Source organism: Eleutherodactylus coqui, chromosome 1 (assembly GCF_035609145.1).
Source record: "Eleutherodactylus coqui strain aEleCoq1 chromosome 1, aEleCoq1.hap1, whole genome shotgun sequence".
Taxonomy (NCBI): Eukaryota; Metazoa; Chordata; class Amphibia; order Anura; family Eleutherodactylidae; genus Eleutherodactylus; species Eleutherodactylus coqui.
In genome coordinates this window covers 183,518,498-183,536,607 of record NC_089837.1, presented here as the reverse complement: position 1 = coordinate 183,536,607, position 18,110 = coordinate 183,518,498, and the positions used below count along the sequence as shown (strand labels likewise).

The 18,110-nt window shown below is 42.8% G+C and overlaps 1 protein-coding gene across 1 annotated transcript in view; it reads right to left on the bottom strand.

Annotated features, from left to right (window-relative positions):
* The window catches only part of RIMS1 (regulating synaptic membrane exocytosis 1), a 363,560-nt gene that overhangs the window by 345,020 nt on the left and 430 nt on the right, over positions 1 to 18,110 (bottom strand). The window lies entirely within an intron of this gene.

Sequence of the window (18,110 nt, the reverse complement as noted above, 5' to 3'; positions counted from 1 at the left end):
TGCAGTTCACTCCGCCAAAGATGAGCCCCCACACAGCTGCATCAACAAAAAATGTAAAACATCATGCAGATCAAAAGATGGTGACAGAAAGTCATCTTTTCTTTTTAAGTTTTTTTTTTAATAGCACATCATTAAAAAAACTACATAAAGTTGGTATCGCCATAATTGTACTGCCCCACAAAATAAAGATAACATGCCAATTTTACTGCACTGTGAATGCTGTAAAAACAAACACCCCCCAAAAAAATTCACACTTGTTCTTTTTTTTTCATTTTGCCCCACTTGGATATTTTCAAAAATTTTCCAATACATTATACGGTATGTTAAATGGTACCACTAAAAAATACCACTCGTCCAGCCAAAAACAAGCCCTCATGTAGCTATATCGCTTGAAAAGTAAAAAAGTTATGATTTTTGAGGAGAGAAAAAAAAACTAAAAAAAAATATAAAAAGGACTGCAGTGACAAGGGGTTAAAAGACAACTCATCTGTCAAATCCAACATGGCTGAAATAATGATGGACGTCAGGGCACCTAACAGCTATAATAGAGTGTAAGAATGTGACAGATACTAGGGTTCTTCTTACACGGAAGGATTATCATTCATAAAATCGTTCGAGTGAGCAAAAGTAAAGGTAGTCATTCAGCCTAAACGCAGCCAACGATTGAACGACGAATAATAAATTGTTCGCTTTTCGTTCATCATGTGTTATAACAACTATAATATACTGTATTTTTCGGCATATAAGACGACGGGCGTATAAGACGACCCCCAACTTTTTATCTTATATGCCGGGAATACAGTGTGAAAAAAAAAAAGAAAACTCACCTCCGGCGCCGCAGCTGCAGGCTCTCGCTCCCCCGTGCACGCTGGCAGAGCATTGCTTTATTCAAGCGGTGCTTGAATGCCCCGCCTCCAGAAAGCTAATGCTCTGATTGGCTAACTTAGTCTGTCATTAGCCAATCACAGCCATTCAATGACGTCATGAAATATTTTAGGGTAAGTGGCTGGTTTCACATCTGCGGTAGAACGTTAGACCGGAGGTTCAATAAAAAGTCTGTTCAAAATGCTGGAAGAAAAAGTGTTGCACGCTGCGCTTTTTCTTCTGGCTAAAAGCTGGGTGAAAATCGAACTGACCCTATTATAGGTAACAGGGTCCGTTCAACACTTTTCCGTTCCATCCAGAAACGGAGTCGGTCGGCCGTGGAGATTCCCCTTTCCTGCTCCACGAACAGGAAAGCAGAACCCCGAATGCAGCTGTCAACCCCCCCTATGAGTTTGATTAAGGTCTAAACAAGTTCACTGGATTGGACTGATAGAAAACAAGCTGGAAACTTGTAGGGATATTCAAGATTAGAAGAGGCGCATGAAGCGAGGTGACCATTGTGCTACTTTGCTGTAGGAATAAACATCATATACGAATGGTTTCCATTCAAACTGCTATTCACTAGTCGGTGGACTGTATTTCCTAGTCGGCATGTTTTTGCATACAGTCCACTGGTTGTCCTCAGCCGTATGCCAGCCTTCATAACAGTTTGAGAAGATGACACCATTTCAAAGTTGGAGTCACAAAATCACAATCACAGGACATTATTTAATTATGCTCTTCGTATACATATGATTCACACAGTCTGGTCCCTTGGCAGTCACTCATATGGGACATATTTCAGCACCTCAATTAATTGCTACCACATAATAAAATCAAGACATTATACCATTAACTAAAACTACAGTATTGCACCAAAATGTAGAATCTGGGCATGGAACCAAACACATTATTATTTCCTATTCTTTCCGATCAGTAATAACTGAATACAATGTGATGCCCAGGATTGGCTGCCACTAGAGATGAGCGAACGTACTCGGATAAGCACTACTCGTCCGAGTAATGTGCTTTATCCGAGTATCGCTGTACTCGGGGCTAAAGATTCGGGGAGCGCCGCGGAGCGGGGAGCTGCAGGGGAGAGCCGGGAGGAACGGAGGGGAGATCTTTCTCTCCTGCTCTCCCGCCCGCTCTCCCCCGCTCCCTGCTGCGACTCACCTGTCAGCAGCGGAGCGCCCCGAATCTTTAGCCCCGAGTACAGCGGTACTCGGATAAAGCACATTACTCGGACGAGTAGTGCTTATCCGAGTACGTTCGCTCATCTCTAGCTGCCACACTTGCTCCTACTTGCTAGTTAATGTCATGCATTGTCATGGCATTCGATTTGTATTAATTCTGAAAGGTTAAATACTGTGTTTTATCTGCATGTTTTTAGATGTTTATGCTTTTTCTATAGCATGATGTTAGTGTCTGTTTAGATGAGCCGATATATTGTTTTAACAAGCGGACGATGTCAGAGTTTGCTGGGACAGCCTGTTTATACGGCAGATACATCGCTGACTCATTCAAACGAGAATCGTTCAGTCATTCACATTTGTTGTATAAGGGAATGAGAGATTGAAAGATTGTTCTTTAAACCGAACGATTAGTAATCGAGTGAACAGTGAACTCATTTACCGTTGGTCGTTCGATCATTGGATGCGTTCAGACTGAACAATTATCGTTCACTTTCGCTCATTTGAACAATGTTTTGAATGATAATCGCTCTGTGTAAGACAGACCCCAGTAAGGGAGGCTTCACATGGATGTATTTGCGCATGCAAAATTGCAATACACAGAGAAAACAATCCATTGATTTTCAATGGTTTCGTTCCCATATCTACTTTTTGCAGATGCAGAAAAAACACACATGCTCTAATCTTGTGCAAATGTTCCCATAGATGTTTATGGGAGGTGTGCAAATGCGCTCTCAATATGCAGGGAAAATGTGCAATACGCTTCTGCAATTTTGTGAAAAAAAAAGGACACATCTGGACCTCACTAGGCTAAATAGCCTTTTAAATCAGGACATGGTAGTGTCCCGTGTATAAGAAAAACATGCCCTGCTTGCGCAAAGTCTACAGCAGAATGCGCCAGTACATGCAAAAATCTTCCTTATTCATAGCACGGATACGTTGAGCTGAAGCTTGCACAATTGCGCATACACTTGTGTGAAGAAATACTAACAGTCAAAGAGGATAACATTGTTACACCTCATTACTCCAGCTAAGATCTTATTAGGACTATATGGGCCAGTAAAAGGCCCATATAGTCCCACGTGCGATTATGACAGCGGCAATAAACATTTATGAGATGTATCCAACTGCCAGTAACTTTTCAAGCTAATGAAAATGATTGAATCGACCTGATCACCTGCTATAAAGCCCAGCTGTCAGGGATTCAGGTGTACAATACTGTATGTCACAAGCCCATGCACTGAGATCCTGACAGTACATTAGGTCTGGCGGGTAATGGGCGCTGTGAGGGTGCTTTCACACTGGTGGAATTAGCCCACCTAACACACCAAAACTCATGGTAGCCCTGCGGATTTTGGGGTTGAATTTACTACATGCTGCAGTGCATCTTATAGGCTTATTCCACCCGTGCGAAAGGAATGCAGCACAGAACAGCTTCTCCTCACACAGCGCCAGGAGCCAGAGAAGCGGAGACAAGAGACTAATAAAAACAGCACTGGGAGACAGATCATGGGAGCACAGACCAAGTATGTTTAAAATTGAATAAATTAATTTATTAATGAACTGTTATATGGAACCAGCTGTGCCTGCAGTAGAGAGGACAATGCAGGCACAGCTGGAGCTCCCTGTTCAGCTATGCAGTTAGCTAGCTGAACATGGATTTCTTAGCTCCGTCTTCCCCTAGCTGCATAGGGGTTTTCTACCAAAAATGCACAAAACAGGCGGATAAAACCTATTGCAAAAATGCTTATAATACCCGATTCTATGCAGTTTTTATTTAAAGTGCAGTTACTCTTTAAATTATTTTATGAATGTAGTGATATCACTCTGGACAAAGTGTCACTACTATCATGCGACATGTCTACATTATGGATAACATGTCATCATCCAAGACTGTATACCGAAAGCAACAGGGGACCAAGGAAACAGCAGGGAGGAAACAGAACAGAATCAGTAGGATTAGTATATACTTAGGCCTCATGCCCACGGCCGGGTTTGATCCTGACTGTGAAATCTCGCAGTGGAATCAGACCCGACGTCCCCCAGAGACCCATACTCACCTGTCCGGACCTGCCGCGAGTGTCTCGGCAGTGCAGGGCATGACGCTCCCATGCTGGGCTATAACACAGATTCCCGTGATACTTCCGCAGTGCTCGCTGCGGAAGTGCCACGGGATGAACAGCTTCCATTGACTGAGATGGAAGCTGCGAGCTGAAAATTGCAGTTGATTTCCACTCGTGATCAGGGAACCATAGCAGGTCTATGGACGGACATTGCTGCGGAATTCACGGCGAGTGTCTTGCCGCGAATTCCTCAGTGAAAATCCGTCCGTGGGCATTGGGCCTTATAGAAAGACAGAGGTAAAAGTTTAGATCATTTATGAAACTAAACGACAACTTGTGGACACTTAATAGGCATATTAAATAAGGAAATTCTTTCCAGTACCTATCACATAACAGCTAACGCTTCCTAAACTGCATTACCAAAATGACATCTGCGATCTAAGTGCCTGCAATGGACAATGCTACTTTGTTTTTCCCACTATATTTTCAAGATGAGGTCTGTTAGATATTATAATTTCATTTCCCAATTTCTCTTATAAAGAAAATAAATGTATGTGCCAAGTATCCTTCTCATAGTGCAGCCTACAGCAATCTAGTATATATTACTCATTTTCCGGTGAAAAAGTACATGAGTAATATATAGAACCCTTTTTTTTTCAATGGAATCTTAAATAAGCTAATGGCATATGACTAAACCATTCTTGGCACTGTAAATTGATGTGCAAACCGTATAAAGCGGAAACACTTGACAGCAATACCCTATATGGCTAAAAGTCAAAAGCAACCAATTTACCAAAGTTTTGGTTACATGTGGTGAGCCCGTACTTCCTAATACTTGGACCATGTAAGATGGAGTTTGCTCCAAAGGTCAATACCCAAGGATGAATACAAGCCAATAGGCCACTGACATTTGCATTTGTGTGTTCCACTATTTATATATCTCACCTACTGTTCATCTTGTCATAGCAGATGCATAAACATAGATTCCCATTTTAAGGGCTGGTCACAGACACGGAGAAGAATAAGCAGATGGGCACAGACAGATTGACATGGGAACATTTTTTTTTCTGAGTACAGTTATAAATAAGCAAAACAACTTGTAGCACAAACTGTCTATGCTGTTAAATAATGGCCTTTTACATAGCTGCATATTCTATATATTCAGCGTCACACTAAATATTTGTGTTCACAACCTACATGAAATACAAAAAGCCCAACTAAGTGAAGAAAGGGTTGTCTCAGTGCTAATAAATAACACTAAATAGGCGGCAGTCATTAAGATAAACAACTTAGTAATGTAAATCATGGAAAATTGATAATAACTGTTGCCCAGAGCAATTGCCCATAGCAACCAAGATGTTCCAAGCTCGCATTTTCACAGAGGCTCTTGGCGAACGCAGCAAATATTTGTTAAAACAACTTTGCAATTTCACTAATTCTGATCACATGACTTATGGCTAGCTTTACCACAGATGGTACAATGTGCAGTACCTTCTTTGGATTCCATATAGGGTGTACTGTCATACAGCGTACAAATAACCATATCACATAGCGTCTAATTATAAGTACCACTCCTATACAAATCACAAGCTCCCCTACTCCTGCTCACACACACAACTACAGTAAAGGGGTTATCCCAGGAAGGATATCGTATCCGATCCAGTTCAGGTCCACCTGTATCCGCACCTCCACTTCTGGCCCGGTTCCAGCACCGGGTCATGTGATATGGACTTTCATCGGTGACATCTTCACCATCATCAAAGGGAGCTGGCTGCCCAACTTATTTCAATATATAAGCCAGCCCCCATCACTATCATGGCCGAGGCAGAGATAGAAAAGGGGCCTTGCTAAATTATTAAAATGAGCTTGTCATCCCTGTGATGACTTCACGGATAATGATTGGTCCATACCATATGAACTGGCGTTGGGAACAGGACAGGAGTGGAGATTCAGTAACACTAGATTCAAGCTGGATAGGGTAAATGTTGGCCTCTCCAGAGTTTGAATGTATTGCTGGTCGAGTGTGCTTACTCCTCGAGTGTGCTTACTCCTCGAGTGTGCTTACTCCTTGAGTGTGCTTACTCCTCGAGTGTGCTTACTCCTGCTCTATTCAAAGTCTATAGGGGCACTTTTCATAGTTGATATTTGTAGATTAAAACTATAAATTAAAATAGTTTGTCTCTATTACTGCATATGACAGGCACCTCTTCATTTACAGCAAACTCAAGCTACAGGACCACGGCTAGCGCTTGAACATGTCTACAGTACTATGGTCAGCTCCAGCTATGAACAGTAGAGTTGACTATACTGCCTGCACTTACTTTGCAGTAAGGCTGGGTTCACACGAGCGTGTTTTTGTGCGTACTTAGGTGCGTACATATGTGCACACCTAGGTACGAACAAAAACACGCGTGAACACAGCTGCGTGCTTGTTGTCAATGGAGCCGCGGCCCATACATATAAGCCCTTCCCTGAAAAATAAACATTTTAGTGTTAAAAAAAACAAACAAAAAAAAAACATATCTCTCCGCCGCTGCCGTGACCCCGCGGGCATGAAGCACACATCTGCCGCATGCGGCGGATGTTTCCTTCACCCCCGCTAGTTAAAAGAATTCCCTGCTGCTACATCTGCCCCATCTGTGCTCAGCCACTCACAATCAGAGATACCAGCAGGCAGGGATTTTAAATCCCCACCTGCTGATAGCTGAGATCTACAGAGCCGGGGACAGCCAGGAGAGGACGCGGCTGAGCCCAGCAGCCGAAGGGAGGTGAGTATTTTTATTTTATTTTTTACACTATTTTAAATGGCTTTTCAGGGAAGGACTTATGAAGCTCTTCCCTGAAAAGCAATGGACGGGGATGCCGGCAGCAGGATTCTCTACCGGAGCTGACATGTGACAGCTGCGGTAGAGAGTTGAAGAATTCCTCTGCTGCATCTGCCACAGATGTGGCAGATGTAGTAGCAGGGAATTCTTTTAACTAGCAGGGGTGAAGGAAACATCTGCCGCATGCAACATATGTGTTCTTCATGCCCGCGGGGGTCACGGCTGCAGCCGAGAGGTACGTTTTTTGGGGGTTTTTTAACACTAAAATGTTTCTTTTTCAGGGAAGAGCTTATATGTAAAGCCCTTCCCTGAAAAAGAATGCAGGGGGCCGTCAGAGCATTGTTTTCCATTGAAAAAAATTGCTTTCATTCCCTATGGTGCACGCATGTCCTATCTTTGAAGGCACGCGCCTGCAAAGTATAGACATGTGCACACACCATAGGGAATGCATTGTTGTAAATACAAGCGTGTTTTTGTGCGTGTGTATGCACGCACAAAAACATGCTTGTGTGAGCCCACCCTAAGTGCTTACTTTGGGTCAAAATGTTGCTGCAATAACTGCTGTGTGCTGAGATGTAAAGCTCTGTAATGTAGAACTATGGCCAGAAGCTTCTTGTTTTCCTGATCACCAGAAGATATAAGATTCTGTTTTTTTAATATAAGATCCAGTAAAGCACCCCCCCCCCCTATTTTTGCATATGCATTAAATATATACTTTATGGAATACAAAGTCAAAAAAATCTCCAAAAACACCATCAAAATATGCAAAAAAAATATCACTTTATAATAACCATGCCTCCTAATGGATGACTGGAGTGGAAGGTATTTGCTTGTTTCTATAAGGTTCTATTATTGCATAAATACTCTCCACCCTAGTCATCCATTAGGAGCAAGGTTATTATTATGTGATTTTTTTATAATTTGCCAGGTGTTTCTGGAAAATTTTTAAGCCTTAAATGTATCTAATATATATATACAAAAATCCTGAAAAATCATGTTAGGGCTTATTTTTGGTGGTAGGTCTCATATATATATAATGCCCAGTTTCCCTGAAAAATAAGACATATGTATATGTATATGTATATGTATATATATATATATATATATATATATATATATACACACACACACACACAGTTTCCCTGAAAAATAAGACCCACCCCGAAAATAAGCCCTAACATGATTTTTCAGGATTTTTGAGGATGTTTGAAGTATAAGCCCTGCTCCAAAATTGAGCCCTAGTTACAATTAATTAAAAAGGGCAATATAAATAGTGTCCAGGCAAAAATGCAAAATCTATTAGAGCAAATAAGACACTGTCTTATTTTTGAGGAAACAGGTTATACATGTATGTATGTTTATATATATATATATATATATATAGGATAGGGGGTGTTTTTTCCAAGAATATCTTTGCCTTTACATTACTTATATTTCTGTAGATTGTTTGTTCATTATAACCTTTATGGATTTCCGGATTAATGGCAAGAAAAAATGCTGATGATTTTGAGCAATCAGTCGTCTGGGAAACTTCAAAGTAATGGGTCTCCAACCTCATATTGCTAAAGGGTTTTTTCAGGGAAATAATATTAAGGAGCGGGCGCATGCTGTCAGAACTGCAATAACACAGAGGTCCGAGCTGAAACAGCGGAAGTCTCCACGCCGAGCTCTGTGTAGTGGCCGGCGTATGCAACAGCAGGCATGGCTGTCATTTATTTCAACGCAAGCTGTGCCTACAGTTACAAGCGCCGGCCACTATAAGGCTGGGAAAGCACTGCTTCAAAACCCACGGCACTTAGCCGCAAGTTTTGGGGCGGCTTGGCCGCACGCTTTTCCGTTGCGGCCGGCGCTTCACTAGAGGAGAGCGCGGATGCAACGCAAAAAAAAAAAGGCAAATCCGCGCCATAGTGCCGGCTTTGCTGGGACGAATTCGGCGTCCAGTGTGGACGAGATTTCTGAGAAATCTCATCCACATGGCTGGCCAACCCCAGGATTAGCGGCTACAGGCGGACTTGCCACGGCAAATCTGCCCTGTGTGAACCCAGCCTAAGTAGGTCGGCGGGGACGCTTCTGCTCCTACCTCTGTGTATTTGGAGAAGAAGCCTCCACACTGACCACCATGTAGTGGTCGGAGCTTGCAACTGCAGGCACAGCTCTGATTTAAATCAATGGGAGCCGTGCCTGCAGTTACAAGCGCCGGCCACTACACAGAGAGTCTTGAATGTTACATAATAACCACCTAACTAATACAACATATATCCTTAACCCCTTAGTGACCAGCCTAAAGACATGGCAATTTCTTTTTTCCCCCTTTTTTTTCTTTGTCGCCTTCCTAAAGCCGTAACTTTTTTATATTATCATTTAAGTAGCTGTATGAGGGCCCTTTGTGTAGAGTGAGATGTAATTCTCAATACTAACATTATCCGGGATGTAAAGCTTATTAATTAACTTTTATTAACTCTTTTTGTGGGGCAGGAAATAAAAGAAAAACGTCAACTCTATCATTTTTTCATATTTTAAATGTTGTGCCTTTTGCCATGTGGCATAAATAATGTGTTATTATTTTACGTCTCAGTCCGATTACAGCGATACCAAATTTATAAGGTTTCTTCTATGCTTTACTACTTTTGCGTAAGAAAAACACTTTTTAAGAAATAAAGTGTTTATTCTGTGAAACCATATTCTTAAACGCATAACCTTTATAGTTTTTTTCATCCGCAGAGCTGTATGAGGGTTTGTCTTTTGGGGGCGCAAGCTGTAGTTTTTATTAGTACAATTTAGAGATAATCGTAAATATGATTTTTGATCACCTGTTATTCTCGTTTTTGGAGGCAGAATGACAAGAAAACTGCAATTCTGGCATTTTATATATATATATGGTGCCCACAATGTAAAATAAATTAATACATTAGTTTTATAAAATTGGCTTTTAGGTGCTCGGTCAGATGAGTGATTTTTACGTGCGCGTATAGGCGCGTTAAAAAAAACACACTTTGCACGTAAAAAAAATGCGTGACCGCCTCCATTGACACCCATATGTTCTATCTTTTGCAGGTGCAAATTTTAATGACATGTAAAAATTGTACATGTGACCGCTTCCATTGGAAACCATTAATTCTATATAGATGCGATTTAAAATCGCACCTATAAATGCATGAACAAATCGCTCGTCTGACCGAGTCCTTACAAATGCGCTGATGCCAATTATTGCATTTTTGATTGTTTTTTATATAATAAGCTATTTTTAAATAGTAAAGGATTTTGTTGTTTTTTAGGGGTTATTTAAATTATTTTTAAGCATTTTATTCATTTTTTTACATTTCTTTTGGTTCAAGAATAGACCAAGTGATCACTTGATTCCTCATATAAAACACTGCAATACTCCTGTATTGTAATATAGACTATCATCATAACCCATCAGTACTCTATGATCACATTGCAGGGATACAGATGGGAATGACAGTTCCATTGATTCATATTTTAGATACTGCAGCAGCTTTTCCTGGTGACATCTATAGGGTTTAATAGCCAAGATTGTAGTTATCTCCAATCCCAGCCATTGCAGCAGGATGTCAGCTATATGTTAGAGCTAACACCCATTACTGATGACTCACCATCACTGAGATATAAATGTACGGCGGCTCCTGGGACAGACCCACCGCCTGCGCCATATATTTATAGTGCGGGGCGTTAAAAGGGTTGTCCAGTTAAATACTAATTTTTAAAATTACAGGCAAAATGGAGAAAGTTCAGCGTTGGGTTAAAAGCTTTCAGTCTTTATTAAACAATCCAGGCAGACATAAAGGAACAAAGGACATGAGCCGTCTTACATGTTTCAGGCAAGCATGTTGCCCTTAAAGGGGTTTTGTCATTAAAAAAAAATTCTATACTCACCTATTCCTCCCCAGGCAGACTCCTTACGGCATCATCATATATCACATATATCACAATAGACAGCCAATGGGGTGCTTGAAACAAGAACACATGACACCAGAGGCAAAATACAACTACAAGGAAACAAAGTAAAAATATATAACTCAGGGCTTATTCCGACATGCTTATATCTGCCGGGTTTTCACAGCCCGACGATATATGCTGTCTCTTTCTGCAGGGGGAGGGGGCGGGGCAGGCTGGGAGCAGTGCACTGAGTTCCCATCCCCTCTCCGCCCCTCACCACTGTTTGCAATGGGAGGGGTGGGACGGGGCGGAGCTAAATTCCACGCTGTTCTGCCACTCTCATTGCAAATAGTGGTGAGGAGTGGAGAGGGGGCCAGAGCTCAGTGCACTGCTCCCGGCCTGTCTTCTTTCCTTGCAGAGAGAGACAGCATATATCGGCCAGGCGTGAAAAACACGGCCGATATACGCATGTCGGTATAAGACCTAAGGCTGAATGCACATGGCCGAGTCAAATCCCGGATGACCCCTGTAGACCTGTCTTGCGGATGTTCCGGGTGGGTCATGCGCAGTACAGATGACGCCATGCCATCGCAAGGCAATAATGCGGATTTCGGAGCGGACGGCTTCCATTGACTTCAATGAATGGATGCGTGCAGAAGCGCTGCCCAGCACGTATGCGCGGTACTTTTTTTTTGTAACTTCTGCTTTCCCACAGAATCCGTTCCCTGTTTGCAATTCAATTGTCGACGTGCCGCACATTGGGCGGCTTCCATGGACTTCAAAAGAAGATGCCCGTGCGGGATCCGCACTGTAGTGGAGCATGCTGCGATTTGTTTCTGGACCAAAAGGACCATGTTTCACTGTGGGCGGCTTCATTTGCGGATCTTCCGCACAGGTGTCCTGCGTGGATTGCGCAAAACAAACCTGCCCGTGGACATTGGGCCTAACTCTTTCAATACTGCAGACTTGTAGAGAGGAAAAATCTCCTTTATGAACCAAAAAGGAAATGGGATGAAACAGCCAATACATTTTCCCTTCCAGCATGTTCAATATCAAATATGTCTTCTTAGACAGCAGCCAGTACATCCAACATGCTGCACATGACAGGATAGACATGTGATGAGAAAAACCACAAAAGTAGTTTCACAGTTTATATTGAGCTATGCTGAAAGCTTTTTTTCGTGACACATGCCCTTTGTTCCTTTATCGCCTGGATCATCTAATAAAGACTGAAAGCTTTTTACCTAACGCTAGATGAGTATTATTGTATCTTGATGCCACTAGGAACAACTGGTGGAGTCAAGTTGACGGGGGGGGGGGGTAATGCCCCCTGAACGTGATTGGCTGGATATCTGGCTTGGCTGCAGGTCCTGGCAGCCCAGTAAGGTAATGCTGCAGCTGCAATCCAGGGCGGCCTGCACCTCCGTTGCCTCCTGGCCCTGCTCCAGGCGCGCATTGAGCCAGCTGAAGCTCCTTCCCTGCCAGCTTGCACCTCCGTCGGCTCCTGGCCCCAGGGCGGCCTGTACCTCGGTTGCCTCCCGGCTCTCGCTCCAGGCACACATTGGCCCAGCTGAAACCCCTTACCTATCGGCCGGCCAGAAGGCGGTACCCCGCTCTATGTTAAAGCGCAGAGCGGGGTCGCTATGAGGGAGGCCACAGTGCCATGAAGCTTTTGCCGACGGCGCCGCAAAAGGCGCTCCCCTCCCCAGCTGTGTTTGCGGTCGGCAGCAGGGGGACACAGCGGTGGGGGTCCACGAACTCACAGACGCTGTCCACCCACAGCAGCACAACAGCAGGGAGCCGGCAGCGGTGCCCCACACTTTGTGACATGAGGAGAACAGGGAGGCTACAGCGGCGGGGGACTCACAGTTATGGGCACTGGTCTGCAGACAGCAGAAGGAGGAGGACAGCTGAGAGGCCGGGGGACAGGCGGTTAGCTGCTATAACAGCGCTGCAGCAGAGCGCCGGCTAACAAACACAAAGGAGCTTCACCTCCTACCAGGACCTTCACCTCTTGAGTCAATCGGGAGCTAGGGGTCTGACAGGGGCGTTTCTCCTGTCAAACGCTTAGCTTCCGGTGGCGTCAAGATACAATAATACCCGCTGGACGTTCTCCCTTCTCCTGGGCATCAGTTGTGGTTTCCAGCTGGTCCATGCGTGGGAGCCATTGCAGAAGAGCTGGTCTCTGGTTTGCATTTCTGCTGTGAATTTTTAAAATTACATTCAAATGTCTTAAGAACAATAAAACAAAGTGTACTTGCCCATCCTAAGCACCGCCGATCCAATGCTGCAGCCCTGCCAGTTTCTGTTGACAGCAGACATCAGGAGACTGCTGTGTGCCAATTAGAGGCCGCAGTGTCCCCGCCCATTCCCCTGGCATCAATGTTCACATATTAAGCTCCTCATTGGCAGGCAGCAGTCATCTGACTTCCGAAGTCAAAAGAGACCAGCAGAATGGTATGGCTGCAGCGCTGGATCACCAAGGCTGGAGACAGGTAAGTATCCTTTGTTTTATTATTTTCTGTCATTTGTATGTCATTTTAAAAATTTGTTTTAAATACACAACCCCTTTAAGGGCTTAAAGCCATTGCCTTCATTTGATGAAAGAAGGAATTGCAGCTTAACGAACGGCCTATCACATCTCCTGACAAGTCTGCTTTGGTAAATACTGGTAATTCAAATGACATAATTCTGAAGCAACGCTTGTTCTCATGGATGGTGGTCCAGACAGAAACCCATGCGCATTTTTCAGCTGCATATAAATGGGGAACCCTCATTCACTTGTATGAGCGCCTGATTGAGCACATATCTCATGCTGATTTTGGAATGGAATTCACTCCCACAGTTAGCTGTAGGATGTGTTCACATGTGGCAGATTTTGGTGCAGATCCACACCTAACTGCACAGGACTTTTTCCCCTGAGGATTTCAGTGCTGATTAGCACCTTTTCCTGAGGATTTTGACATGGATACACAGCAGATTTCAACCTTTCAGTTGAAGGGGTGAAGTCTGCTGTGTATCCGTATCAAAATCTGCACCAAAAAATGCAGAATTTGACATGGATTTTGCTCCCACATCTGCTACATGCGAACAGACCCTTATGGTTCTTTTATATAGGAAACTAGAATGAGCCTCCGCATAACATACAACTTTGGAATGAAAAAAAAATTATATATAATGCTATTGTGATGTTGGTTGGATCTCAGTATATGTAGAAAACTATAGTTGCATATACCTCCTTTCCCTACATAGGCTACCCTGAAGCGTACTGCACTTCTTTCAGATGGCTCTTCAGAATAAGCTGCCGTGTAAGAACATGAGAAATAGCACTATTTCCGGCCATTACGTGACTGTATCCTGTATTTATTTCCAGTTTTTCCCCCGAAGGCTTTATCTCTAATTCTCAGTTCTGTCTGTGTTGGTGAGTGGAGACTAGCAGGTATGATGGCACCCATACATTATGTACAGCAGATTCTGCTCCCTAACTCCTCAGCACACAGAGAGGAATAACAGCATCATGGAAGACAGTGTACAGCAGTACCAAGCAGTGTAGATGGGATTTCAGTAGCTAAGGGAGAGTAAATTACCAGTTAGCCTCTGCAGCATGTGACAGTCTCCTCCCCTACTCTTTCCATAGACTCATTTGGGCAGCATAAGACAACACACCCTCCACTACCTGTTATCCATCTTACTATCTATTTTAATAGAGACAGACATCACTTGCCAACAGCTGTAAACAACAAATTAGAAAGAGGGGATACTCCTAGTCACCAGCATTTTAGAATAATATTTCAGCACAAAAACATCATTTTAGGTAAATAAAGCGATGTATACTTTTACTAGTTATCACGCAGGCTATCATATTACAAGTTGTCTCAAACTGCGGTGACTATTTAAGACATGTATTAAAGGGGTTGTCTCGCGGCAGCAAGTGGGGTTCAGCACTTCTGTATGGCCATATTAATGCACTTTGTAATATACATCGTGTATTAATTATGAGCCATACAGAAGTTATTCACTTACCTTTCCTGCGCTGGCGTCCTCGTCTCCATGGCTCCGTCTAACTTCAGCGTCTAATCGCCCGATTAGACGCGCTTGCGCAGAAGGGTCTTCTGCCTTTGGCTCGGTCTGGCACGAGCGGCGTTCTGGCTCCGCCCCTTCTACGCGTCATCGCGTAGCTCCGCCCCGTCACGTGTGCCGATTCCAGCCAATCAGGAGGCTGGAATCGGCACACGTGACGGGGCGGAGCTACGTGATAACGCGTAGAAGGGGCGGAGCCAGAACGCCGCTGCTGCCGGACCGAGCCGAAGGCAGAAGACCCTTCTGCGCAAGCACGTCTAATCGGGCGATTAGACGCTGAAGTTAGACGGAGCCATGGAGACGGGGACGCCAGCGCAGGGAAGGTAAGTGAATAACTTCTGTATGGCTCATATTTAATGCACGATGTATATTACAAAGTGCATTAATATGGCCATACAGAAGTGCTTAACCCCACTTGCTGCCGCGAGACAACCCCTTTAAGCTTTTTATAACACCATAGTTTTCCAGTACAGAGGTTACCCCTAATATTAAAACTATTAGTGTTAAAGGACAAACACAGGCCATATCAGTGACTAATGTAAGAAAAAAGATGGAAGATTTAGGGCACTTTGGATGTATTTCCAATTTCTTGTACAGGTGCTACTGTGCCCTGTTCAGTCCACAGGTAATGAAGATGTCCAAAAGTGCTAAACAAATGTTGGAAAAGAACAAGCAGTATGTACATTAGATATTTCAGGAATATCTATGGTCAGTGTGGTATATGGGGCAGAAGTGGCAAATGTGACAATTTTCCTGGCACACCAGAAGAAACCATTCCTACCACTGAAATTTGCTGATCCTGCATCTACTGCCGTTGCTTTCAAATTTTGGCAGGATATATGCCTCACCCTTCACGATCATGTGTCATTTACAGACGGGCAATGAGAAGGGGGTTTACAGTGCTTTGGCACAGAGTAACATCTAGAGCCCAACTAGAAATGTTTTCATCATTGGTGATAAAAAGGACCTGTGGCTGAAAGTGAATGAATGAATGAATGAATATATATATATATATATATATATAAAATTATAGTTGTACTGTGTTGAAATGTTTCTCACCATGTGCCCCATTGCTATTGGTCTCTCGACACTTGACAAAATCCCCCCCCCCCCCAAATTGTGCAAATTTGGGCATAATGATAAAAAGACCTGAACTATGGAAAAAGAGTCATCTGTTAAAAAAGGGGAAAATGCACAGAGATTTCATGGATCTCTGCGACTCTTGCAGGGAAAACAAATCCCCCGCATGCATTACAATGTATCTGATATAGCGCTCTCAAATAGAAACAAGACTATAGTATAAGTAGCAAAATAATGGAAGCAGAAGATGTTCATTGCTTGCAGACTACATCTGCCTCTGCATAAATAAAGCTATCTTGTGTGCCATCTCAACGAAATGTTGTCCTAAGCATTTCATCATGGAACAGCAGCACCAAACAGGATGATAGCATTATCAAGTATGTCCAAGTCTCCAAGACAGTAAAATCAATGCCATTATGCTGCCCACCTTAATGTGCTCGATAAATTAAGAACAGAAGACTCTGGATAAGGTTACCCATGTTCTGTGCGCCATATTACCCTACTGCCAACTGTTAAAATGTGCCACACCCACCCAGAACCACAGGAGTATCATTGCTGTATGTCACATATAACCATTCCATTCATAAAAGGCCAGCTTAATCCTAATCCCGTCCATGTACCCTACTGTATATCAAGTTCTGCAGGGAATTAGCTCAGATTTCTCAGTATGCGGTTAACAGGCTCATTTGCTATTAAATCTTGGCTGTTGACCAAAAGATGCAGATTTATGATTCTCTATGTTTTTCAATAGTTTCTCAATTTTTGTTTGTTTACTCATTTCTGCTACATTTCTTTATTTAAAAGATCCAGGTCTATGTAAACGATTGGTCATCGCTGCTGTGCTGGACCTGGTCAATAGGCACAGTAGGTAGGCACTAGCTCTGTGGACCAGTTCTGGGCACGGTTAGAAGTTTCTACTCTTCTACTGATACTCAGCTATATAATTCCAGTAACAGAATGATATGACTGGTAAAGACAAAATCCAAACCCTCCCAAATGTAAACTGATTGGGTCTTATGACAGTACTGAGAATGTTCTCTTCCTGCAAGGCCCATGGATTATAAAACACCAGGGGATTAATGGCACACCAGCAATTACATACCACCTCATCCATTCAGTCTATTGAAATGAATCCATGCACATGTGATAGATAGATAGATAGATAGATAGATAGATAGATAGATAGATAGATAGATAGATAGATAGATAGATAGATAGATAGATATGAGATAGATAGATAGATGAGATAGATAGATAGATATGAGACAGATAGATAGATAGATAGATAGATAGATAGATAGATAGATAGATAGATAGATAGATAGATATGAGATAGATAGATAGATAGATAGATATGAGAGCTATGAGATAGATAGGAGATAGATAGATAGATAGATAGATAGATAGATAGATAGATAGATAGATAGATAGATAGATAGATAGATAGCAGATAGATAGATAGAGAGATAGATAGATAGATAGATAGATAAATAGATATGAGATAGATAGATATGATATAGATAGATAGATAGATAGATAGATAGATAGATAGATAGATAGATAGATAGATAGGAGATAGATAGATAGATAGATAGATAGATAGATAGATAGATATGAGATAGATAAATAGATAGATAGATAGATATGAGATAGATGGATAGATAGATATGAGATAGATTATATATATATATATTTCAACCAACCCATTGAATTGTTCAGTAAAAATGGGCACTACAAGCCCCACATGACAGATTAAGATGGCTACAGCTTTCCTTATCTATAAGATGAAAACACTTGGACATTTTAGTCCATGAGAAGATGCAACCACACCCCGTGCTCCCTGGACCAGCAAGTCAAGTGCTCCCAGGAAGGAGTCAGCTGCCCACTTCCCCTCAATCATCTGGAGGCATTACTGAGCTGACCATGGCACACGCTTCCAGAAAGCCTGTGCTGGCATGTGTAACCCATCTGGTGCCATCCTCATTGTATGTGATGAATGGGATTGAGCAGTCAGGTGCCAGCCATGCCAGGGGTGGATAGGCCTGGAGCTCTGTCCAGCCAGGTCTCTGCAGGCCACATACTGTCTTTTGCAGTGTATCTGGATCCAC